Below are 13,014 nucleotides of genomic sequence, written 5' to 3'. Positions count from 1 at the left end.
AATGAATCCTTTGTGCTCTGTAATATCAGTGTCCCATGTCCCCTCACCTGTTGTACCAACTGCTCCTTGGCACTGAAGGCCTGTCCTAGAGAGAGGTGTCCCAGGCCTTTTCTTCCCCTGGGGGACTGGATCCAGCTTTCTGTGCCCCTAGCCATTGACTGGGGCTTGTACTCATGATTAGACCTCAGCTCCTGCACTGCTGGCAATGCTGGCTCTGCCCAGACTGGCCCCTCAGCCTAACTCCGGCACTGAACTGCCCTGGGTGCCTGACTGCCCTGGGCAGTTTCCCAAACTACATCACACCAGTCCCTGGCTTCCTCCTCCTCCTGCCGTCTGCCTTGGTTGCAAGGCCTAACAGTTTTTGCACCGATGCTTATTCACATTAAGGCAGCTTGCAACTCAGAAGTGAGAAGACAGGGTCAGAGAAGTAAAATGTCTTGTCAAGAACTCTTGGCTAGTTGGAGGCATACTCTGCATAGTACCTACTGGGTCTTTCGACCTTGTGTCTGTGATTTTTTTCCCCTAGACCAGCAAACTCCCACGTTTTTGCCACATAAACAAATGGGAACCTTATGAATACTCAGACATAACACAGAACAAAGCACTACCAGATACCAGCTGCCCCGCATGCCACTCTGTAGGCAGCTGTCCCTGCCAAACCAGTAGAGAGAAATTCACCCATCTATGGGTCTGTGCACCCACCAAGGAGGCCTGCCCTGCAGGTGGTGATTTGCATGGGGCAGCATAACCTCCCCTCTGAGGTTTTGCCTATCTAAGTTTCTTTTCTGCTATGGGGAGATGAACTGCCTCTTAAAAAAAAAAAATAGAAAAGAAAAACAAGACACTGGTCACTTTCTGCTGGGACTTGGGCCTTAAGGTGTTTCAAAGCCTCCCATGGCTATTTCTGGCCCCATTGTCGTCGGGGTCTGAGAGGAAGGCCTGATGGCCGTTCTTTGCTTTTAAAGGCAGAAACAGAACATTGTTTCTCCAGGCTTTGATTTAATGGCCAAAAACAGTTATAGGAAACTGTTCAGCAGATGTTTTATGAAACTCAGAAAAGATTGGGTCTTTTAGAAGAGCTATTTTTAGACAAATGCTTCCTACCATTGGGGGTTTAGTGATCACAAAAGGGACAGAGAAGGAGAGAGAGAGAGAGACTTGGAGGGAGCTTTGAACATTTTGGTGATCAAGTTTAGTTTTTTATTTTTTCCCATTTTCGGCATGAATTAAAATGTACCTGGTACGCTATGGTGGATGGATATAGAGGTGGTTCCAGGGAGGAGGGGATCACTCCAGAGTTTCCTTTCTAAAATGAAGGTTTACTAGGTACAAGAAAAATCTGTATTTTTTATGATTCTCCACTTCCCATTAATGTTGCAGGAATACAATTTTTTCTCTTTCACACGTTCCTTTCTTACCTCCTTTTGCCTGAATTAACCTTTTTCCTCTGTCCCTATCCCTTCTGCTTCTTTTACCTTTTTCACTCTGAGCCATCATCATTCACACTCAGGTCAGGCCCTCCCTTCCTCAGGGAAACTTCCCTGAGCTCTCTAGGATGAACTGGTGTAACTTTGTGTTACTTTGTGATACGCTGGCCATATTTTAAGCACTGCATTTACTGCCTGGCTTCACAATCTATTTATGTATCTGGCTCTTTCCTTAGGCTGCAAGCTCCGTGAAGTTGGAGACCTTGTCTTAATTATCTTCTCGTGTTCATCGTCTAGCACTGTTTAGTGTAATAATGGGCACAGAATAAATATTTTGTTGAATGAAGGGATTGAAGAAAGAATAAATGGAAAGAGCAGGTTAAGGAATTTTATCTAGTTGAAAAAGTTTTACTTCATCTATAGGAGCAGAAATTAATCTTTTTTTGTGTGTGTCTCTGCTGTTCAAATCAACCCAAAATCTGATACTATTATACTAAAATAATTACTGTACTTTGAGGTGGTTATTATTATTTTCAGGAAACTGAGGCTTTGGGACAATAAGTGAAAGAGCTGATGTGAGAGCATTCAGAATCAGATGTGTAATTCCAAATCTTTTATTTTCCCCATTCTACCAGGGAGAATAATGTGTAAGGAGGCAGAGCTTTAAGAAAGCACGGGGTACTGATATAAGATATCCTGAAAGAGAGAAGGTATGGAAAAGGGAGGTGGGGAACTCAAAGCAAACGTTTCTTCCTTTATTTCTTTCTCTGGGGCTGCCGTCAGCTGGAACAAGAAGACAAGAGTGGCTGCCCCAGATGAAGACAGACAAATGACCTTCCATGTTCTCACTTGCCTTAAGATTTCTGGCCAAACTCTCAAAGTCAGGTGGACAGAACAAAGGCCAATCACCTCCCACTGTCTGGAAAGTCCGGGAATTCAGCCCAGGAAAAATGAGGTTCTCACTTTATTTGACCCTCACTTATCACGGTCTCCCTGGTTTCTTGAGCCCTTATCGGGCACTTTCCAGAGAGCCCTTTTAACTGGCTGAGGTTTAGGTAAGTTCTGATATCTGGGAAAAGGATCTTCGTTGCTTGTGTGAGGGCCAACGATCACATCTCTGTGCTCTGGGCAAGAGTTTTAACGTTTCCTGGAAGCTGAACCCGGGCAGAACTCCCTTTTATGTTCCATGGCCCTTTTGTGAAGTTTCCATACCCTTTTATTTTTTTAGAGCTATCTTTTTTTTTTAAAGGCTGACTATGTTGTAGTTACTGTGCTAAGTGCACCAGAAAATGACCTCAGTTATCTTTAAGACTTTTTTTTTTTACGCACGAAATATAAAAATGCTTCCTTATTAGTAAGGAACGTTATGTTCGGACGTCCTCAATCACTCTAAGAACTGAGATTTATTCGTACCTTCTTTTTCCAGGTGAAGAAACCAGGTGGGTTAGAGTGGTGAAGTAAACTTGCTCAGAGTCACCCAGTGGGTGAAAGAAATGCTGGAATTCAAGCTCAGGACTGGTTGATACCACAGGCTGAGCTCCCAAAGGCTTCAACATTGATTTCAATTTCCCAGTGGTTTTTGACTGAGGTCCCCACAAAGCTTTCTCTCAGTGGAAACTTTCCTTTCCGATCTTTGCACACTCATTCAGACAGTCTCTATTTTTAACTTCCCCCAAAGTTCTCTGCCCCTTTTTAGGACAATTTCATGGCATTTCTATTCTGACAGCTAAAATTTGTAGGCAAAGATAGAGAGACATTCCCTACCAAAGTAAAATGGCTTCAAAGAGAAAGAAACGCTGACAGATACGGAATGTTAATGGCTTTGCGTGGTGCCTTTTTAGAAACAGAAACAAGAACACATTAGAGAGGGCTAGTAAAGTATTTTCCAGTGGAGGAAGCCTTCACCCAAGCCATTGCCAACCTAATTTATTTACCTCCTACTTATCTGCTACAATCGAGCTATTGGGACAGAGCTCAGCAAATATTCGTTGACCACTTCTGTAGGAGTCAGGCTACATCATACTGTGGTGACAAGGGCCAAACCTTCGCGGCTTGAAGCAATACTTCTTACTCAAGAACATCACAGGTTAGCAGGGGGCTTTTGTTCCATGGTATCTAAGCCACTCAGGGCCCCAGTTGATAAGCAGCTGTCACCTGACACGTGCCAGAGAGAAAAACAGAATGGTTGAAACTAGTCACTGGTTCTTCAAGCTTCTGCCAGAAGTGCTCTAATTTCATCAGTGAAAGAAAGTCTTGAGGCCACTCCTAATTTCACGGATGCAGGGAAGTGAGGTTCTACTACGTGCCGATTAGGGAAGAACTGCAATTTTGGTGAACAAATCTCATATGCTTAATATTAGATTAGGCACTGTTAAAAAACAAAATAAACAAGAGTCCTGATCCTGCCCCCAAGGAGCTTTTTATGTGGCTGGGCAAGTAGGACTTACTACCTGTCAAATGCTTGAAGAACACTGAGTTGATAGAAAATAATGTATCCTGCTAAACCATAAGGAGGGAGTGGTAAGGTTTCATATTCAGTGTTTCAGGCCTCGAGGCAGCAAATGAGGAGAATCTGATCTGCAAAATAAATGCCCTAGATAACGTGATGCTCAAACAGAAAGAACAATCATACAAATTTTGGAGATGAAAGGACCTTCAGAGATGATGAGATTCAGTTTCCTTAACTCTTCTCTCATCTAACTCTTTACTAATAGAGCCTCCACTCAAAAAATTAAATCACCTTGTTACTTGTTCCCCTGATAAACTACAAGATGTACAAACAGATTTTACTTTATCTTTTATTTTCAGTTCTTATCAAATATCTGGAACACAGAAAGGCGTATTACACATTGTCTGGTTGAGTTAATCCTGCGGGGCCCATTTTGTATCAGGTTTCTTAGAAGAAAGAGAGCTTGAAGGCCACCCATGAAGAGCCATCAGCAACAGCAACTGTGCTCAGAGGACTCTTTCCTCAGTGACGGTGACATTCTCAGCACTGCTGTTTTTCCCCCAGCAGACCAGCTTGCTCTTACTCAGCCCTACCACACACCTTCTGTTAGTTGGACATCTTCTCACCTACGCCTTTTGCCTGGCCGCCCTGGGAAGAAAACACCACAGTTTACCACAGAGTAATTATTTAGAACAAAATATACTTCCCCTTCTCCGATTGGGTTCAGCATAGCCACGAATCTTAAAAACACTGAGTTCTTTAAAATGTTGAGCTCCATAGGGATCCTCTAGTCCATGTTGTTACTTTGCAGAAACTGAGGCTCGGGGAGCTTAGGATCCTCCCAAGGCTTCCTAGAATTCAGTGGGAGGTCTGGGCAAAAGACCTGCACTCCAGGTCTTTTGACTCATATTTCACTGCTTTTTGTACTCTGTATTTATAGATTCATATTTCTGTTTAGACTTGTTGATAAACTTTACATTGATACCCAAGACCTTATATTTTCTCCTTTCTATCAAGACAACGTTTAAAGCAATGCAGAAATGACTAAAAAGAAAAAGGAAAAAGTAAACATAATGTGGTTTACATGCAAGAAGAAGAAAAATTCTACACCCAACGTAAACATGAGATCTCATAGAACACCTCTGCTCACCAAGCAAACTTCAGCCACATGAGTGACATCAGCGCTGCTGGGTGTCCTGGACATCTTTGATGAAGCCGACCATCTCTTTGATGGCATGAATGGGCAGGCTCTGATTCTCATTAGAGGTTGTCGTAGTTTTGTGGAAAACAGATGAGATTTGAAACCAGGTTTGACTCAAATCCCACCTGTCTCTGATTTCTGAGCTTCAGTTTTGTGGTCTGTAAAACAGGTTAATAATCCTGCCTGGCCTAATTTATACAGTTGCCCGCCCATCAAATAAGACAATGAGAGTGAAGGTACTAAATGAACTGTACACAAACATTAGTTGTTGCTAGACCCTGGTTCATGGAAATTAGCATACATGAGATCATTTCTTCTCTTGAGCTGGAGGCAGGGAAGGAAAGAAAGTGGAGTTATCCAAGATCATTGACCATGATCGCGCTTCCTAGTTCGCCCATAATTGAGGGTGTTATAGGGAAGAGGCTGAAAAGAGAAAATGGGAGGGTAGAGCAATGGAAGATATGGTGAGGGTAAGTTGAGGACCAAGGTGGGTGGGAAAGAAGCAACTATGTCTCAGAAATGGGGGTAGAGTTAAAATTATCCGACAAATAACAGCAATGATATTGCCTCTCACATCTCTTCTCTAAAAGCACTTGTTCTCCAAAAATAAACCAAGAGCAGAAAGGCAGTGTCGCATTGTGGTCAATATATGGGCTTAAGAGTCAGATTAGCTTGGATCTGAATTCAGACGTATTTGTGTATTACCCTAGACAAATTATTTAATCTCCTGTAGCCTCATTATTTTCTTTCAGCAAAATGAGAATAATACTAACTCTCTTACGTGTGTTGTTAAATGAGGTAATGTATCAGGTTGGACAACTAAGTTCGTAAACCTGTTGTAACAATGTTGCTAACCTTTTTTGATATCAGAGGGATTACTCGTTATGAATTGGTACCAACTGGACAAACAGTTGACCAAATTTACTATTTGGAAGTGCTGAAAAGCCTGCATCAAAAAGTTAGATGACCTGAACTTTTCACCAACAACTCGTGGCTCTTACATCACGACAATGCACCAGATCACACAGCACTGTCTTTGATGGAGTTGTTTAGCCAGTAAACAAATAATTGTATTGGAACACCTTCCCTACTCACCTGATCTGTCCTCCAGTGACTTCTTTCTTTGCTCGAAGAAAAAGGATATATTGAAAGGAAGGTATTTTGATGACTTTCAGGACATCAAGAGTAATATGATGACAGCTCTGATGGCCATTCCAGAAAAAGAGTTCCAAAACTGCTTTGAAGGGTGGACTAGGTGTTGGCATCAGTGCATAGCTTCCCAAGGGGAGTACTTCAAAGGTGACTACAGTGATAGTCAGCAATGAGGTATGTAGCACTTTCTTTAGGATGAGTTCACGAACTTAATTGTCCGATCTCATATGTCAACTGGACAAGTAGTAAGTACGCAGTTAATGTTAGCTCTTATTATTACTAACAATGTAGCTATTTGTAGGGGGATTTCTTCTTGAACTTGAGCTGAGACATTATTACCTAGGCCCCCCCCATAAAAATGAACCCAGAATCCTTGTGTACTTTCTCTTTTCCCTCCTCCCTGATAAACTTGGACTCATTTTCAAGCAGTTTAATTAAAATTTTCTTGAGCATTGGCCACAATTGAAGGCAAAGGAGACAATTAATTTCATTTACCTGTAAGAACTACCTCGGTGAATTAGGACCAACTTAGGACCTTCAGAAGCTGATAGAATTTTCTCTTTCTGATGGCCCAATAGAATGTACATGTAGAAATATACAATACTTCCAAGGTCCTATTAGGGTTGTCATAGCTTCACACTTCAACCGACTGATAGTAGATGAAGTTCCGTCACAGCCTTGTACAAAAGTGTAAGCTTTGCTGCCAGAAAGCCTCTACTACATTGTTATAACTGGTATCATAATTAACTAAGATGAGACTCTATTTCCTGTTTTTTACAGCCATGTTTGCTGTAACCTAGGATAAATAAACCCTGAAATGGTTGTTAGACCAGGAAGCATTTTTAGGGCCCATATCCTGACCTGGCAGAGAGACAGGATCAGATGAGATAATGGGTCTTTCCATGGCTAACTGCGATGACAGCTGCCATGTTAATAATGGCAGGAGCATCAAAACAGCAAGCTGTCCAGTGAGAAAAATGTTGAATTTTAATTTCCATCACCACAGGAAAATGACATCTCAAGGCAGCCATGTTTGTTCTGTTCATGTAGGAATTAAAATTAGAATGAGAGATATTTGAAGCCATTTGTTCCAGGATGTGTAACAGGACTCATCATGTTCAGAGGGGATAAGTAAAAAACCAAAAACCAAAAAAACTAAAATAAAACATAATCATGATAATATACAAATCAACCCTTTGGAATTACATTTTAGATTTGGAGGGAAAACCTGTAGTTCAAAACCTCCATTTTTTTTTTCTTTTCTTTTTTGAAGGCAGGGCTTCAAAAAGAGAGAAGATCTGAATGTCACTGAGTGTCGGTAAAAAAAAGAAGTAATCTTAGTATCTGGAGTTAATATGAGATTAGTCTTCCAGCTCTGTGGAGGGAAGACAGGCCTCAAGTTTCACCCATTCTAGCAAAGTTCCCCCTGAACCTTACTTCTCAGCCAAGTGGCTAGTATTTCTATTGTCTAGCATTTGTCTGCTGGTCAGATAATGACAACTACTGGTAATGTGGTCTAGGATGGACCGTAAAACAAGGCCAACGAATAGAATGTAGTCCTATTGCATATTGTTCCTATTGCATTTGCCCCATAATAAGTAGACCATGATCCAAATCAAGTCTGAGCTCTGATTTCATTATTTATTAAATGGAGAAAATATAATTTGCCCCACAGATTTATCTGAAAGACAAATGAGTTAAAAGTACAAGCGTTTTAAACTTAGAAAGGAATAGGCACATGGATAAAATGATTCACTTCCCTCTCTTCCAACCCCACGATCTTGTCTCCAGTCAAACTCTTTCGCTTGCCTGCAACGTAGAATTTTCTGGCTGCCTTCTCAAGCTACATTTTGGCTGCAGGGTGACTGGGAAGGGCAGGTTTGGCATTCAGAGAAAGTATCTAGCCCATGGATGTGGGTGGTATATAACAGAGCCAAGAGAATTATTACTCTTGCTGGCTCCCTTTCTCTTTTCCCATGGAGGGACCATTTTCTCACCTATTTTCCAGTTTTTTGGGAGTGCACAGTCATTGCATAGACTTTGCCCTTTTCATAAGCCTGACCACAGGGGATACAGCTGTGTGGTCACCCTTTCTTACTCTTTCTGGCCTAGTGGGAGGAGAATGGGCATTGGGCACATTTTAAAGCCATTTCTATAAAATCGATGCTGCAAGTCAATGAGAAGCCTGAACTCAGCTTTCCAGGCAGGGTTTGCCAAAGAACAAAGATCTGATTCATGCTAACTCATTGACTGCCTTATTTGTAATTTCCCCCCTTAATATTATAAATGCAGGCAACCAGGAATGCAGGCTTCCCAGATGAGGATTTGCACAAATCATTTTTGTTTTCTATTTTCTGTATATTTCCTGCCCACCCCCACCCCCAACTCAGGGCACTCGTAGAAACACCATCATTCTGGGGAGAGGAACTGGAGAGCCCTTTGTTCAGAAGAGAGGAGAGCCATGCATGTGAGGGGGAGACAGAAATTTTGCATGGCACCTTCCACTGTCCTCTCTGAGCCCAATGCAATTAAGAGTGGGTGGTTACCCTGAGTCTGTTGACAAATGCCTTAAATCTAGTTCTTTGAGATAGGAGGAGGAGGCTGGCTGCAGGTCTCTGTGAAGATTGTTTCCCCTCCACCATCCTGCCCTACCTGAGTGTTTTTGAGGTGTGCTGTGAGCTGTGTGGGTGGTTGGCTACAGAGTGTTCAGAAAGTTGGTAGCTTCCTCAGAAGATCTTCATGTAGAAATTTGATTCTGCCACAGGGAGCACTGGACCTGTTGACTCAGAAATCATACTGAGGAATTCATTTGACTTATTTATTTGCATGCCAAAAATTTATAAAAACTGCCCTGCTCCTCTCTACTAGTCCTGGTTCAAACAGATGGAGAACAACCCAATGGCACAATTTTCTATAGCTTTTTTATAACTTGAACTTCTCATTTCCTTGGGAATCTGAATAAAGAAATAAAACATCATGGGCAAGGACCCTATTGAAGGGTAGAAAGGTTATTAAAAGAAATTTATTAAAAGATTTGTCTAAGATTACTGTTTCTTTTGATTCCAAATTCTATAGTCTTTTCACAGGTCTTCACAGCTTCCTTGTAACCTGTATCAGAAAAATAAAGCCAAATTTTCATTTTCATTTTTACATTTTTTTGGGGGGGTCAGATTTATCTATCCTAACATACCAAATGTCATAGGGGAAATGACATAAGCCAGCACCTTCCGATACAAACAGTCTCTTCTTTTTAAAACAGAGATGTTTTAAAAGTATAAAAATAATGTATTTGTGTGGTAATGAAAAGTCAAACAGAAGAGAGTATTATGAAATGAAATGTGAAAGTCGACAGTCCTATCCCACAGCCAGTCACACACAATTTAAACTATTTCCATTTTCAGTGTTTGGGTAGTTAATTTCATATTATGTATAATACGATTTCACTGTTACTTTGTACTACTTAATCACTTAAATCATATCAATGGACCCAATACAAAGCATAAAATATGTAGCTCACTTACACTACACCCAATCCTATCGGTTTTCCAATTTTTAAGTGATTCAAAAGATTTTTGTTCTAGTTATCTTTATAACTTTGAACATACACTTCAAATTTTAATTTTTTGATTCATCATCGTTAGATATCTCTCATCTCATGCCACGTGAAATGAGAAATTAGCACTCCCATATTTCTTTCCACCTTTTTACATATCCTTCACCTCCTAATATCATCAAAGTTATAATATTTGCATTTAATTTTGTAGCTATAATTAAATCATTCATCCTTTGTCTATAGATTGATTCTGAAAATTGAAATCCCATTTGTATTAAGCAAATCACGTATTTATATTAAGATGGCTTGCCACAGAACCAAACTGTGTAATTAGACTTTATAGACTGAGATATAATTCTATGTCACTGAACCTGTGTGCCAATGAAAAATATTCCAAGTTTTAAGATTAAATGAATTGTCCTTCTACTCCATGAATTGGTTAAAATCAGATCACATTCTATTTTTCATTATATGACTTTCTTATATAGTTTTATTTTCCTAGTGTTTCTGATTGCTTATTTTCTTATTAATTAAAGCAGTTTATGCTTTCACCTATTATCCAACTTTTTAATAATTTTATGTTATAAGTAAATCTACTTTCTTTTAAAGGTATTCTCCTGTTCTGTGGTGGCTTTTTATACCTACTGTATACATATTTCTTGGAGAAGGTCCACTTTTTCTTGGATCTTATTTTCTCTTCTTCCTTTGTTTCTATTTTCATTTAGTTAAAAAGTACACCTTATTTTTCCAGAAAGCCTTCATGAGAGGAAAACTTTTGCATTCTTTGTGTGAACGAAATGGTTTTTGTTTTGTTATTATACTTGATTGATAGCTTAAGTATGAATTTTAGATTCAGAATAAGTTTTCCTCAAAAATTTTAAGACTTTATCTTTCAGCATCCAGTGCTGCTAATTTGAAGCCTGATGCTAATCTTAGTCTCATTCTTTTGTGGATAACTTCCCACCTTCTTCCTTTTTTTAAATTAAAGTTTATTGAGGTGACAATTGTTAGTGAAATTACGTAGATTTCATGTGTACAATTCTGTATTACATCATCTATAAATCCCATTGTGTGTTCATCACCCAGAGTCAGTTCTCCTTCCATCACCATATATTTGATCCCCTGTACCCTCCTTCTTTCTTTTGTATATTCTATTATCTTCTTTTATCTTTCAGTGCTTGTTCAGATTTTTCAGTGATTGTTTCAGATTTTTGTATCTTCTTTTATCTTTCAGTGAAACTTCAATTTTAAGATTGGTGACTTTCTGAAAAAAAAAGGAAAAAGATTGGTGATTTACTTCAGCTCTCATAAATTTTCTTCTAATATTTTCTTCCCTGTATTTTCTCTCTTCTCTTTTGGGAATCCTCATGAGGTGAATGTTGGACATTCTTCTATGTCTCTTAACTTACTTAAAAAAAAAAAGTCTCTTTATAATTTTGTTCTTTGTTTCAAAGACTTCTTCGACTTTTTTTCAGGCATGTTATTGAATTTTTATTGGGCAATCATATTTTTTAAAATTTCCAATAATTCATTAACTCACTCATCATTCTCTTGTTTAGTATAACGATTATTGAGCTCTTTAATATGCCAGACACTCTAATAGGGGATATAGCAATGAACAAAACCTACAAAGTATCTTTCCTCTTGATGAGAGAGGAGGCAAAGAAAACAATGAACAAATAGACACATAGTGTATCCGATGATGGTAAGTGCTATGGAGAAAAATAAAGCAGAGGAAGGTGGATAGGAAGCACTGAGGGTGGGGATGGGTGCTTTTATTTTTTTTATATATATTTTTTATATATATATATATTTTATATATATATATATATTTTATATATATATTTTATATATATTTTATATATATATTTTTTATATATATATTTATTTTATATAGGATAGTCAGGCAAGACCATCCTGATAAGCGAACATCTTCATGTGACATGTATGAAGTGAGGGAGGGAACTATGTAGAGCCATATCAGGAAGGAAGTGCAAAGGCCCTGAGGTAGAAGCTTACTTGCTCTCTGATCATTTTCCATAGCAACTCAAAAAAGCCTTGGGGGAGATTCTTAACTATGTCTAAGTTTTAAGATACTCATGTTTTGTTGCATTGGAGGCGGCCACAGGCTCCATTTACAGGTTACCTTCTAGGTTCTAAAAAACATGAAAACTTAGGCATATTTTCAATTAAATTAACCTATACTGAGAAGTACCTCAAGGCCAGGCACCAAGTGAGATGCTGGAGATACAAAAATAAACGAGTCATAGTCTTTACCTTGAAGGTAAGCAAATAACTGATTTGTAAGGCAGTAAATATTTATTGGCTTTATGTACAAGGTAGTTGGAAATATGAATGGGTAATAGGAATACCTGATCCCACAGAGATGCTATATGCTGGTGGTTCCAGAAGAGGGTGAAGTCAGGAAGGGAAGATTCAGAGAGGAGAGGAGATAAAGATTGAACAAGATTTTGCTACAGGAGGAAGGTGGAGGAGGGCATCCAGCTGGTAGTAGCCACATGCAACACTCGACAACAAATAGAAAATTCCTGTCAAGAGTTTTCATTCAATTCAATCTAGTTTTTACAGGCCCAAGAGTAGCCCAAGCATATTAACTTAATTTTCCCCCAGAGAGAAAGTCTAATAAAGGAAGGAGTTAAAAGGCAGCAGGACTAGAAGAGGGCTCTCAGCAAATGGTCACTAACATGTGGCTTCCGTTTCACTTTTAAAATACGGATTTACCGAGCATGTGCAGCCTTGGATTGGGGGAGGCACATGAGACAGGGAACACAGAGCCGAATTAAGAATCTAAGAACGGCAAATTAGCTTTGGACAAATTATTCTTCCATAGTCAGGTCTGCTCAAGTTTGCAACAATTGATTATAAAACATTTCTAAATGTTTGCATACTGTCCCTGTGTTGTGCCAAAGCCTACCTTCCTACAACATCTATCAACCAGGTCTAGTTTGATGCTTTTGAAATAAAACACCTCCTCTTCTGCATTACAGCCCTTTACATATTTAAAAATAGCAATAGAGAACTTTAATAGTGGATTCATAGATTCTTGGAGCCGGCTGAACCTTAGCTGTCATCGGATCCAGTGTAAGAAAACTTCTCGACAGCATCCCTGCTGATTGGGCCTGCAGCTCTATTGCAGCCTATCAAGTCTAACCCCCTTCCCACCCCCAAACTCATTTTTGTTTTTGAATGGCTCTAAGTGTTCAAAAGCACT

This window comes from Rhinolophus hipposideros (assembly GCF_964194185.1).
Source record: "Rhinolophus hipposideros genome assembly, chromosome: 24".
In the NCBI taxonomy this organism is placed as follows: Eukaryota; Metazoa; Chordata; class Mammalia; order Chiroptera; family Rhinolophidae; genus Rhinolophus; species Rhinolophus hipposideros.
Note: the sequence above shows the minus strand (reverse complement) of the source record.